At 42.9% G+C, this 13153-nt stretch overlaps 1 protein-coding gene across 3 annotated transcripts in view; it reads left to right on the top strand.

Moving 5' to 3' along the window:
• Blm (BLM RecQ like helicase) overlaps positions 1 to 13153 on the top strand; it is a 92514-nt gene that overhangs the window by 52361 nt on the left and 27000 nt on the right. The gene's annotated exons all lie outside the window — the stretch shown is intronic.

The raw sequence follows: 13153 nt of genomic DNA, 5'->3' as shown, positions 1-13153 counted from the left end.
ATAATATTCTTCCTCCTGAGCTTGTGAAAATAAATTCTACTTTGTGAAGTACAAGAATGGCTAATTATTAAACACAAGATTTCATGCCATTCTCTTAGGACCCTAGCAGATGAACTAGGAGAGAACAGAGTTAGACATACAGGTTTAACTGTTGCACAGCTTCAGTGATAGCGAACACACACCTTGCCCCACAGTGTGTCGGCTGCTGCTCCTAGCATTATATATCACATTTTATGTGTCTACCATCACAAAAATCCTGCATGATATATAATCCTCCATTTCCTCATTCTCTAGATAAAGAAACTGAGCCACAGTCAAGTGACAGACTTGAGTCATAGCATGCATGATAGAAAATGCCTGAAATCCAGCTCTTGGTTTGTTTGATTTGTAGTTTTGAGACAAGATCTCACTATGTAGCCTGGAACTGACTATGTAGACCGGCTGACCTCTCACTTACAGAGATCCACCTGCTTCTGTTTCCGCTTTGGCTTCTGCTTCCTAGGTGCTGGGATAAAGACATATGCCACCATACCAACATCTCAGCACTTGGGAAGCAGAGGCAGGGGGATCAGAAGTTCAAAGTCATCTTCAATATATAGCAAGTTAGAGGCCACCCTGTAGTACATGAGGTGATGTTGGGGTTGTGGGGGTGGAGAGATGGCTCAGTGGTTAAGAGCACTGGCTGCTCTTCCCCAGGGCCTGGATTTGATACCCAGCATTCACATGGTGGTTAACAACCATCTGTAACTCTAGTTCCAAGGGATCTAACGCCCTCTTCTGGCCACAGAGGACACTACATGCATCTGGTGCACAGACATCCATGTTATACATCCATACACATAAAATATAAAAATAAGTTTTAAAAATTAAATTTTATAAGATTGACAAAATGACTCAGTAGGTAAAGGTACTTGCTATCAGCTTTGACAATCTGAGTTCAGTACCCAAACCACATTGGTGGAGGGAACCAGCTCTCTCAAGCTGTGATCTGCAGTCTACATGCCAGCACAGCACATGCATACACATGCATATGCACCATACGCAATAAGGAAAGTACATAACATTTTGAAAGTCAGAAATTGCCAGTACATATCTGTGGGTGGAAAAGTACAAACAATAACCCTTCAGGAATACACAGTCCAACTGACTAGCATCCGTACACACCCAAAATCTGTGGTTACTACTTGATTAGAGACATTCAAAAGCAAATGGATGCATATTAGAAGAGACTTTTTTTTTTCTGGTGAAGATAAGGTCAAGTCCCTGAGCGGTGCAAGGACTCACAGGAGCTCATCTTGGCCTACAGGGAGCTGGGTGACGACCACCGAGAGACCAAAGAGCAAAGAGTGAAACAACCAACAATGGAGGGGAGGGAGAGGGAGAGGAAGAGAGAGAGACATCATGGCCATAAAAGGCCCTGGATTCTGTCCTCAGTTCTGAAAAAAAAAAAAAGAAAGAAAGAAAAGAAAAAGGAAAAAAAAATTCTTTCAGTCATGAAGTATGTCTTAATAAAGTATTTTTCCACGAGAGAGAGAGAGAGAGAGAGAGAGAGAGAGAGAGAGAGAGAGAGAGAGAAAGTACATCTAATTGAAATTTGTTTTTATGTAGAAGTTGGTCCTGGGAACTGAACTCCTGTTGTCAGGGTTATCAGCAAGTGCATTTACCCACTAAACTATCTCGCCAGGCTTTTAAATTTATTTTTAAAAAGATAAACAGTCACACAGAAATTAAGTAACTTGCAAAGTTCATAACCCTAGCAAATGGAGGAGTGAGGACTCCAACCCCAGCAGTCTGGCTACAGAGCCCTTTAAATAGTACTCTAAATGCACAGAGGAAGTCATGACCAAAGATGTAATTGTAGACTGGGTAACCAGGAAGTCTGCATTATAGCCCAGCACGGCAGCTAACTGCAGAGCTCAGATGACTTAAAGGATGCAGGTCTTGTAGCAGGAGTGGCTTGCTAAAATGTTTGCGTGGCTGCTGTGCTGACTTCTGCCTTTCCTACAGTAAAACTCACCCATTTAAAGTACAGGACTCGGTGCGGTGTTCTCCGTTTTTCATGGAGTTACACAGTCATCACCACCGTCTGCTTTTAGCACATTTTGTCTCCCTTAAGAGCTTTGTTCTCGTTAACAGCTAATCTCTTTTCCCCTCTGCCCCAGGCAATCACTCATTGACTTTCCGACTTCACAGATTTTTGCTATTCTGGACGATTCACATACAGGTTAATTATCCCCAATGCTTGGGGCCAGAAGTGTTTTAAATTTGAAGTTTTTCTAGATTTGGAATATTTGCATATACATAAAGAGGTATTCTAGGAACATGAGATTCATTGTTTCATATATAATTTATACATGTTGTTGGAAAGTTTTTTTAATTTTTTATTTATTTGTATTTTATGTATGAGTGTGCTGCATGTATACCTGCACACCAGAAGACAGCATCATATCCTGTTATAGATGGTTTTGAGCCACCATGTGGTTGCTGGGAATTGAACTCAGGACCTCTGGAAGAGCAGCCAGTGCTCTTAACCACTGAGCCATCTCTCCAGCCCGGTATTTTTATTTTTTCTTCAGTTATTTAAATTTTTTTACATTTATTGTATGTGTGTATTTGAGCATGCATGTGCTGTGTGTGGAAGTCAGAGGACAGCTTGTAGAAAGTGCTTCCCTCCTGCCATGTGGGTCCCTGGGATTGAACTCAGGTCATCAGGCTTAGTGGCAAGCACCTTTGACTGCAGCAGACACATCTTACTAGCTTCCCTTTACTTGTTTTGAAGCAGTGTCATTTCATGTGATCCAGTTGGTTTAGAACTCACTAGGTAACTTAGCCTTACCTCAGATTTCATCCTCTTACCTTGGCATTAGGAATTCAGATGTGCACCATCCCATCCAGCTCAAGAGGATTATTATATTTTATTATTTTCATCTTCTTTTTCTTGTCTTAGTTCATCTTTTGAGATGGGAATCTCATGCATGTCAGACTATCCTCAATCTTTGTGTGACAGATGATGACTGTGAACTTCTGATCCTGTGTTTACCTTCCAGTTCTGAGATTACAGGCATGTGTCATCACATCCAGTTCATGTGGTTGTGGAGATCCAGACCAGGGCTTTGTCTGCCTTAGGCAAGCACTGTACCAACTGAGCTCTATCTCCAGCCCAGGAAGGTGATTTTAAAAGTATTTTTAGTGTATCTGTGTTTTGACTCCAACCCATCTGTCAGAGGTCGGGTGTGAATTTTCCCAGCCAGTGGATAATATGCCCTCCTTGCACACCCCAGGTCTTTAGATTGAACTCCCCAGGACTCAACAACAACTAAACACATACAAGTGGTCTTTTGTAAACAACAACAGTCTCCATATGTATGACTGTTTTTGCCTATATGTGTGTATGTCCACCATGTACATGCCTGGTACCTGTGGAAGTCAGAAGAGGGCATCGGAACCCTAGGAACAGGAGCTATAGATGGTTTTGAGCCTCTAAGTGACTGCTGGGAATGGAACTTGGGTTCTTTACAGGAACAAGTACTTTTAACTAATGAGCTACCTCTCCAGCCCCCTAAACAGATACTATCACCATTTTATGGTCATTAAATGAAATTCACAAAACACATTGCAAAAGTGTAATTTGGAGCTGGAGAGATGCTCAGTGATTAAAAGTGATTGCTGCTTTTCCAGAGGACCTAAGTTCAGTTCTCAGTACCTGCTCTGGGCAGCTCACAACTGTGTATATCCAGGTCCAGGAGATCTCATGCTGCCGTCTGGCCTTGGAGTGTACCCACACACACAGCATATACACACAGACACCTAAATAAAAAATGAAATTAATTTTTTAACATTTATCACTTAGGCTGTGAATATTCCGGTAGTATTAGCCTAGAATACATTTAAGCCCTAGGTAAGTTCCCTAGCACCGGGGGGGGGGGGGGGGGGGGGGGGGGGGGGTGAGGGGGGGGCGGAGATAGAAAAATGTTTCAATTCTTACAGAATTTATATACAGAGAGAGAATATTTATTTTGAGGCAAGGTCTCTATGTAGTCCTGGCTGTCTGGATCTCACTATGTAGACTAGGCTGACTTTGAACTCCCAAAGATCCAGCTGCCTCTAAGTGCTGGGATTAAGGGCATGTATCACCATACGCAGCCGTGAAGTGTGTGTGTGTGTGTGTGTGTGTGTGTGTGTGTGTGTGTGTGTGTGTGTGTGTGTGTGTGTGTTGTTTTTGGGTTTTTTTTTCGAGACAGGGTTTCTCTGTGTAGTTTTTGTGCCTGTCTTGGATCTTGCTCTGTAGACCAGGCTGGCCTCGAACTCACAAAGATCTGCCTGGCTCTACTTCCCGAGCGCTGGGATTAAAGACATATGCCACCACCGCCTGGCTATATATATTTTTTTATATGTGAATTTTTTTGTTTGGTTGGTTTGGTTTTTCGAGACACGGTTTCTCTGTGTAGCCCTGGCTGTCCAGGAACTCACTCTGTAGACCAGGCTGGCCTTGAACTCAGAGATCTGCCTGCTTCTGCCTCTCAAATGCTGGGATCCCCCCCCCCCAGACAAGGTTGCCTCCCAAGTGCTGGGATTAAAGGCATGCACCACCACCACCACCTGTTGTGTGAAATAGTTTTGCTTACTCTATCACATTTATGTGCAAATAAATTAAATAAATAAATAATGGTTTTTAAATCTCCTGCACCAAAATTTCCATCCAATTGAATTATTAAAATTACTAGTTTATAGGCCAGAGGAACTACTCAGTAAATGAAGGCACTTGGCTACCAAGCCTAATGACCTGAGTTTGATCCCTAGGACCTACATGTTGGAGGGAGAGAACTGACTCCCACAAGTGTGCACGGAGCACACACACACACACAAATAAATAAATGAAATCATTAGTCATCATTACTAGAGTAGTTACATACATGTCTATGTTACTTTCTTTAAATGCATGCTTCATTTAGAATAGCTAAACAAAGTCTTGCTGTGTTGCCAGGGTCAGTCTCCAATGCATGGGCTCTAGCTATCTTCCCATCTCAGCTTCTCAAGTAACTGAAACTTCAGGAATTATACCACCACATCCAGCTTAAATATGTTTCACAAATAATTTTAGGCACAAGCTTTTTATTGAGATTATATCTGTTAATGAGTTAAGAATTTTTGTTTTACAGTTCACATATCTACAGATGAATTGACTCAGTTCGTACATTTTTACTTTTATGGATATAAGCCCTAAGAAATGTTGCTGACATAAACATGTAGATGGCAATGAAATGCATTTTATTACAGTAATAACACTCAATTATTTGAATTCCTTCTGAAGCATATGCCAAAATTACATCATGATCTGTCATCAAAAATTATTTTTAATGATCTGTCAACTGGTATCTCAGTTAAGTACTCTAAATTTTGTGGGAGGTAAAAAAAATTGGAAAGTATTTGTCTAACAAGCAATATTACTATTTAGTCTTTTTTCTAAACCATATACTATTAAAAACTTTACTAGGTTTTATCTAGTGAATGTGAGGCATTCTTTTTACATTTTCAAAAGGAACCCCTACCCTGAATCTGATGTATTTGAAATATCTTGGCAATATTTTCTATTCACCTTTCAAAAAAGAAAAAAAAAAACTAGACAGGTTCTTGCTGTGTAGCCCTGGCTATCCTGTAACCCACCATAAACCTGCCTAACGTTGAATTTAGATCCACCTTCCTCTCCCTCCTGAGCTCTTGACTTCTGAGTACCACAATGTCTGGCTTGTTTTTGTTGGTTGGAGGCTTGTAGCCTAGGGTAGCCTCAAATTTGCTTTATAATTGAACTCCTGATCCTCCTGCTTCTGCCTCCCAAGTACTTGGAATTGCAGACATGTATTAACATGCCTGGCAAATTTATACAATTATACAAATTTATAAAATTTATACAAATTTTAATACAACCTTAGTCAAGAGACAGTGGAATCTAGTTTAGTTTTGTGTGTGTGTGGGCGGGGTGTTGTTTGTTTGTTTGTTTTTCAAGTGTTTGCTGAGATAATTCATGTACCATAAAACTCAGCTATTTATAAGTTACAGTTGTGTGTGGCTTTTACATTTGCTTAGAACTATGTACCTGTCCCTACAGCCTAAGTCTAGAATAAACTTCCATTATCCCCCAGAAAGGAGTTGAGTTTTATTAAAACTTACTCCCTGTTTTTCTCTCTCTGTCACTGGGCATGTTTGCAAGAATCACCTAGGTTATAGTGTGTGTGTGTGTGTGTGTGTGTGTGTGTGTGTGTGTGTGTGTGTGTGTGTACTCCATGGCTTCACCAGTGCTGGGTGAGGATTTTTTTTTTTTTTTTCTTCTTTTCGAGACAGGGTTTCTCTGTGTAGCTTTGCGCCTTTCCTGGAGCTCACTTGGTAGCCCAGGCTGGCCTCGAACTCACAGAGATCCGCCTGACTCTGCCTCCCAAGTGCTGGGATTAAAGGCGTGCGCCACCAACGCCCGGCTGCTGGGTGAGGATTTTACTACTGAGCTGTACATGGCAGCCTTCAGCCTTTATTTTTATGGTTGAATAATATCCATTTGTATAGGTGCCCCAAGTTGTCTTTTTTCCGTTTATTTAATTTTTTGGTAGGCACTGTCTCTAGCTGGTGTCTAGTGATCCCTGACGTCCTGTTTTCCAACAGGCAATAGACTCTGAGTGTTACTTTTCCATCTTAATAAACAGATGAATGTTGCTCTCCATTAGTGGCCTGCAGACCCTTTGTGGTAGAATGATTTATTTGTTTTGATTTTAATTGGATTTGTGATCTACAAGTTTATGTTCAAATCTCATTTCATTTTATTCTTTCTAGTTAAGGTTTATTTGACCAAATTAAGTAGTAAATAGTTCTGTTTTTCCAATTATGCCACAAATCAAACAAAATTTCAGATTATGTTCCAGATGTTTTTAATAAGATACATCCACATCATCCAACTTCCATTTTTAACATGTGATCCAGTGGTTTATGGTGTGTTCTCATTTGTACACCACCACCACAGTTGGAGCTTTTGCCACCCTCTAAAACAGTTCACCTGTTATCAGTAGTCCCTTTTCTCCACTTACCGCACCAGCCCTAGGCAACCACTAATCTACTTTCTGTACCTAGGTTTGCCTACACTGGGTGTCTCCTATAAACATTCATTCTACGTGTAGATGATTTTTTTTTCTTTTTTGGCTTTTTCGAGACAGGTTTTCTCTGTGTAGATTTGTGCCTGTCCTGGAACTCGCTTTGTAGACCAGGCTGGCCTCGAACTCACAGAGATCCGCCTGGCTCTGCCTCCGGAGTGCTGGGATTAAAGGCGTGTACCACCACCGCCCGGATCATATGATCTTTTTTTTTTTTTTTTTTTTTTTTTCCAGACAGAGTTTCTCTGTGTAGCTTTGCGCCTTTCCTGGGACTCACTTGGTAGTCCAGGCTGGCCTCGAACTCACAGAGATCCTCCTGCCTCTGCCTCCCAAGTGCTGGGATTAAAGGCGTGCGACACCACCGCCCGGCCATATGATCTTTTATGAATGATTACTTCTTAGATTTTGTGTATGTGTGTGTGTGTGTGTGTGTCTACCCCGCGGCAAGCATGTGGAGGTCTGAGGACATCTCACTGGAGCTGCTCTCTTCCACATGTAGATAGATCCTCAGGACCAAACTTGGGTCATCAGATTTGGCAGCAAATGCTTGTACCCACTAAGCCATCTCACTGCCCCCTTGACTACTTTTTAGCAAAATATTTTCAAGATTTGTTGCCAGAGGGGCTGGAGAGATGGCTCAGTTGTTAAGAGCACTGGCTGCTCTTCCAGAGGACCTGGGTTCAATTCCCAGCACCCACAAGATGGCTTACTACTGTCTTAACTCCAGCTCCAGAGGATCTGGCACCTTCACACCAATGCACATAAAATAAAGTGAAATAAATTATTTTTTTTTAAAAATACTTGTTGCTGGAAAAAGTATTCCATTGTGTTGTTTTAGTACCTTCTTTAGCCACTCACCTAATACTAGGATCATTTTCATTTTGTTGGTTGTTTTGAATAATGCTCTTATAAGCATATCCAAGTTTCTGTGTGGGCACGTCTTTTCATTTCTCGTTGGTGTATTCCTAGCAGTTAGATTATCAGGTCACATAATAACTCTACCTCACCTTTTAAAGATATATTATTTTTATTTATGGTGTGTTTGTGTGTGCCAGCCTGTATGTATGTGCAGAAAATGATTCGGGTGCTTGCGAAGTGAGTTGGATCCCCTGGAACTAGTGTAGACTGAAGCTTCTCAGTCCCACCCGGTCCCACCCAGTCAGCAGCCGTTTGTTTTGTTTTTTTGTTTTGTTTTGTTTTGTTTTGGGGGGCGGTTGTTTGACTTTATTTATTGTGGGGGAAGGTGTGCGCCTTGGCACGTGTGGAGGTCAGAGGAAAACTTGTAGGCGTCAGAAGTTGGCTCCCTCCTGCATGTGGAGTCTGAGGAACAAACTCAGGGTGTCAAGTTTGGCAGGAAGAGCCTTGCCCACACTCTCTGGCCCCTTGCCTGGGTTCTTGATATTCCAGCAATGCTTAGCAAGTCTTCCCTACCATCTGAGTTTCCCTCACAGTGGCTTCCAAGCATTCTTCCCCAAAACTCCAAACTCCCAGGCCCATTAGTCTTTATCTTATCAAAATAGTTACTATGAAAAACACTGGAGTTTCTTCAGAATATTAAATGTGTGTTTTACCTTTTAATTTTTTTTCACTTTTAATCATTTATTTTTCTATTATCAGCTTGATACAGTATAAATTCTTATCCTAATAGTGAAATGTTTCATTGAGGCTTGCCCAGTAATTGAGTAAAACCAAAACTTATTCTAAGCCACAGTCATCCTAGGGTCCCCCCTGCTATGTAGACTCCCTGGATCTGTGGGTTGCAGTCTGATTGTTCTTTGCTTTATACCTAGTATCCCCTTATGAGTGAGTACATACCATGTTTGTCCTTCTGGGTTTGGGTTGCCTCACTAAGGAGGGTATTTTCTAGTTCCATCCATTTGCCTACAAATTTTATGCTGTCATTGTTTTTTTCTTCAGCAGCCGTTTTTTATAAAATAATCACTCAAAGGCTTAATATTTATTATAAACTGTTTGGTCTATGGCTCGGACTTATTGCTAGCTAGCTTGTACATCTTAAATTAACCCATTTCTTCTATTAATCTATGTTTTGCTGTGGCATTACCAGTCTGCTGGCATGTTGTTCCTTGAGCGGCTAGATGGCGTCTGCCCCTTACTCTGTTCTTTTTCTCCCTGTCTCTGCTTGGATTTCACACCTGGATCTTATCCTGCCTTACCATAGGCCAAAGCAGCTTTATTTACTAACCAATGGTGACAACATGTAGTCACAGCATACAGAAAGACCATACCGCAGCAAACTAGTTGCAATTTTGAGTTGCCTGGTTTGGTTGCCAGGTACCAAACTCAGGACTTCTGCTAGACTTACATGCTCTTAACCTCTGAGCCGTCTCTCCAGCCCCTGCTTCACTCTTTAAAGAACTATCAAGCTATCTTCCAAAGAGGCTGCACCATTTTGCATTTCCAACATCCATCTGTGCGGACTCTGACTCCTCCATGTGCATCCCAGTGTTTGGAGCCCATGATCCAAAGCATTTGTTGTTGTAAATGAATGAAACACTTTTCTGAACATAAAATGTAGTTTAAAATGGGGAGTGGGTATGCATAAAGTCATTCCTGCACACAGTTCCCCTGGCTTTCCTTCATCAGTAGGAAACCTACATCAGCTCACATAACTCTACAAATTTGTCATTCATGTTGCTAGGCAGCTTTTTTGGACAGGATCTCACTGGTTAGCTCTGTCTAGCTCTAAACTCCATACCCTCTTGCCTGGTGGTAAGTAGTTGTTAATGTATCACAAGACCCAGTCCTGCATCCTGTGGCTGTTTCAGGGTCAGCCCTTCTGAGGTGAGAGTCATCACACCCACCACACTGATGACATTACTTCTGAAATCAGAACCCCCAGTAAGGCCGGAGTTCTCTGTTCCCAGTGACACTCTTTACCCTTTACAAAAACACGCACCACACACAAACACAGGCAGCCCTGCCGAGGCTTCTGATCTTTGAGAAGAGAGGTTTCACCTGTACCCAGGCCACAATGTGCTCTTCGTGTTTGACAGCCTGAGCCAATGTGTGGTGGTGACGTTCGGGGGGGGGGGGGGGGGTAAGGTCTCCTTGTTTGTGTTTAGAAAGGAGAAAGAGACTTACAAAGGGGAGAGAGGAAAGGAGTAACCAGCAGCATAACTAGAGTACAGGGCCCTTCTCATGCCTGTTTTAGGGAAAAGAATATTAAAGCTGAGGCTTGGGAGCCGGACGGTGGTGGCGCACCCCTTTAATCCCAGCACTCGGGAGGCAGAGGCAAGTGTATCTCTGTGAGTTCCAGGTCAGCCTGGGCTACAGAGTGAGTTCCAGGAAAGGCACAGAGCTACACAGAGAAACCCTGTCTCAAAAAACAAAAACAAAAACAAAAACAAAACAAAAACAAAGCTGAGGCTTTGGGTTCCCTTAGAGCAGTGGTTCTCACCCTTCCTAACACTGTGACCCTTTAATACAGCTCCTCATGTTATGGTGACCCCCCAAACATAAATTAATTTTCCTTGCTACTTCATAACTGTAATTTTGCTACTGTTAGGAATCATAATGTGAATATTGTGTTTCTTAGGTGACCCCTGTGAAAGGGTCTTTCAGTGGCCAAGGGGTCACAGCCCACAGGTTGAAAACTGCTGCCTTAGACGCCTCTCAGCTCATACGCTCTTAGAAAGTCTTGATGAAGCCCTGGGCCATGCTTACTCCAGTTTTAGACCACTGGTCTGAACACATGTTGGAATGTGGTTCAGAATTCTGAAAAACAACTAAGCTGAGGAGCAGTTGAGAAGAAGGCGAGAGGACCTCCAGACATTTGGGGGTGCTTCTCGTTTAAGGAGTAGGCTAAGGAAGAAGAGAAGTCAGGTGTAGGGGAAGGCCCACCAACATGTAAAGTTCTGAGACTGGGTAGAGCTGATGGCCAGCCGGCAGCGTGGAGTGGGATCATTGGGACCTCGGAAAGACCACTGCTGTGCACACTCTAATCACCACTGTTGCTGCATACGCTGCCCATCTGCCCAGGTTTAGAATCCAGTACAGCAAGCCAGTGGTGGATCCTCCTCACCTTTGTTCCCCAGCCCCTGTGTGCAGGCAACCTGAGGTTGACGACTGTTTGCTCTGTCGATTCAGGCACAGATACGCCTGTGCTCTATAGGAACTTGTTCCTAAGTATTCTTCCCATGAACTGGACAGAGCTAACACCTGGACCGGTAGAGAGCCCCTGGGCTGGGGACCCTGAGTTACCCCTCTACCTTGCTTTAGTTTTAAAAATAATCGGGAGCCCATCAAGATGGTACAGTGAGTAAGGTGCTTGTCAGGAAGACTGGCAACTTGAGTTTGAGCTGAAAAACTGGTGGAAAGGGAGAACCCACTCAGACCTCTGCACATGGCCGCGGGCACTCCCATAATTAATAAGTATACTTTTTTAAGCAACGGGAAATAAAACCTAAGAGCAAATATTTGGTCAAATGGTGCAGCAGAACTAGAAGGAAAATGGTGAGCATTCAAATGGGGTACGGGATGTGACAGACCTGGATCTTCTGAGAAACTGGCCATAAAGGGAAGGGTAAAGGATAAGCTTCTAGTGCCCTTGGAGTTATGCTCCTACAAGATAGCCTGAGACAGAAGAGTCTAGAAATACAGAAGGTAATCAGAGAATGAACTATGGAAACATGAAGGAGTAAGTGGGAGCCAAGAGTAGTCACCTAGAGGAAGAGGAGCATGCGTGTCAGAGTCCCTGCATTCCCTTTGCGGCCCAGAGCAGAAGCAGAGTGCTCCGTGTGTGTGTGTGTGTGTGTGTGTGTGTGTGTGTGTGTGTGTGTGTGTGTGTGTGTGTGTGTGTGTTACACTTACTGTGTGATTTCCCTTAATCGTTTAAATCTTTTAGCCATCTCTGCTTTTGTTTGTTCTTAGACACTGTCTATTGTTGCCATCTCTACTTTTAAAATAGAAACTGTGTGTCTGTGTGTGTTGATGCATCTGTGTATGCAAGTAGATGTGCTAATGTGTGCATAAACCAGAGGTCAGCATCTGGTATCTTTCTTTCCACCATAATTGAGACAGGGTGTCTTCATGAAGTTGAAGCTTACCAGTTAAGCTAGACTGATACTAATTACCTGGCTAGTGAGGTGAGTCCCTGGTATCCTCCTGTCTTCACCTGCCAGTGGCAAGATTACTGAGCATGCCACTGTGCAGAGCATGGGTGCAGGATTACTGAGCATGCCACTGTGCAGAGCATGGGTGCAGGATTACTGAGCATGCCACTGTGCAGAGCATGGGTGCAGGATTACTGAGCATGCCACTGTGCAGAGCATGGGGGCCGGGGATTCAGACTCAGGTTTGGTGGCTGCACAGCAAGCACTGGACTCGCTGAGCCAGCTGCCCCGACACCACCTCTGCAGTCCCATCATCTTTAAGACTGTACTCGTGGTTTGCCTTTCCTTATCTCATTCCAGATCTCCATCATCTAGTCTGTAGATGTATCTTCTTTACCACCATTCTTTAAAATCCTTAATTCTTAACCCAATGTCCATTTCAGTGTTCCGTTATGTCACCTAGCAAGGATAATGGTCAAGGTCAGTGTAAGGCAGCTTAGTATGGAGGTTTGCATGGTAGAAACACCAGTGTTTAGCATTTGAGCTGCTGTCACAGTGTCATAGACTGGTTGACCCAGACGACAGAAATTTATTTCTTGTGGTTCTGGATTACGAGAAAACAAGATCAAAGTTCCAACTTATCCTTTGTCTGGTGGGGTCCCTCTCCCTGTTTTGTACTTGGTGGTATTCCCATTGGAGCCATAAGTACTAGGGAGGGAGGGTCAGTGAGGTCTCTGTTTGGGTGGGGTTTTTTTGTTCTTTGTTTTTTTTCTCTTTAAGATTTATTTTACTATGTCTGTGTGTGTACACACATCCTTGTGTTTGTGTGGGTGCCTATGGAGACTGAAACAAGATGTTGATTCTATTGAAGCTGGAGGTACAGATGTTTCTGAGATGTCTATTGTGGGTGTGGGATCCAAATTTCAGTCCTCTGATAGAGCAGTGACT

This window comes from Peromyscus maniculatus, chromosome 1, assembly GCF_049852395.1.
Source record: "Peromyscus maniculatus bairdii isolate BWxNUB_F1_BW_parent chromosome 1, HU_Pman_BW_mat_3.1, whole genome shotgun sequence".
Taxonomy (NCBI): Eukaryota; Metazoa; Chordata; class Mammalia; order Rodentia; family Cricetidae; genus Peromyscus; species Peromyscus maniculatus.
Note: the sequence above shows the minus strand (reverse complement) of the source record. Positions and strands in the feature narration are given on the sequence as shown.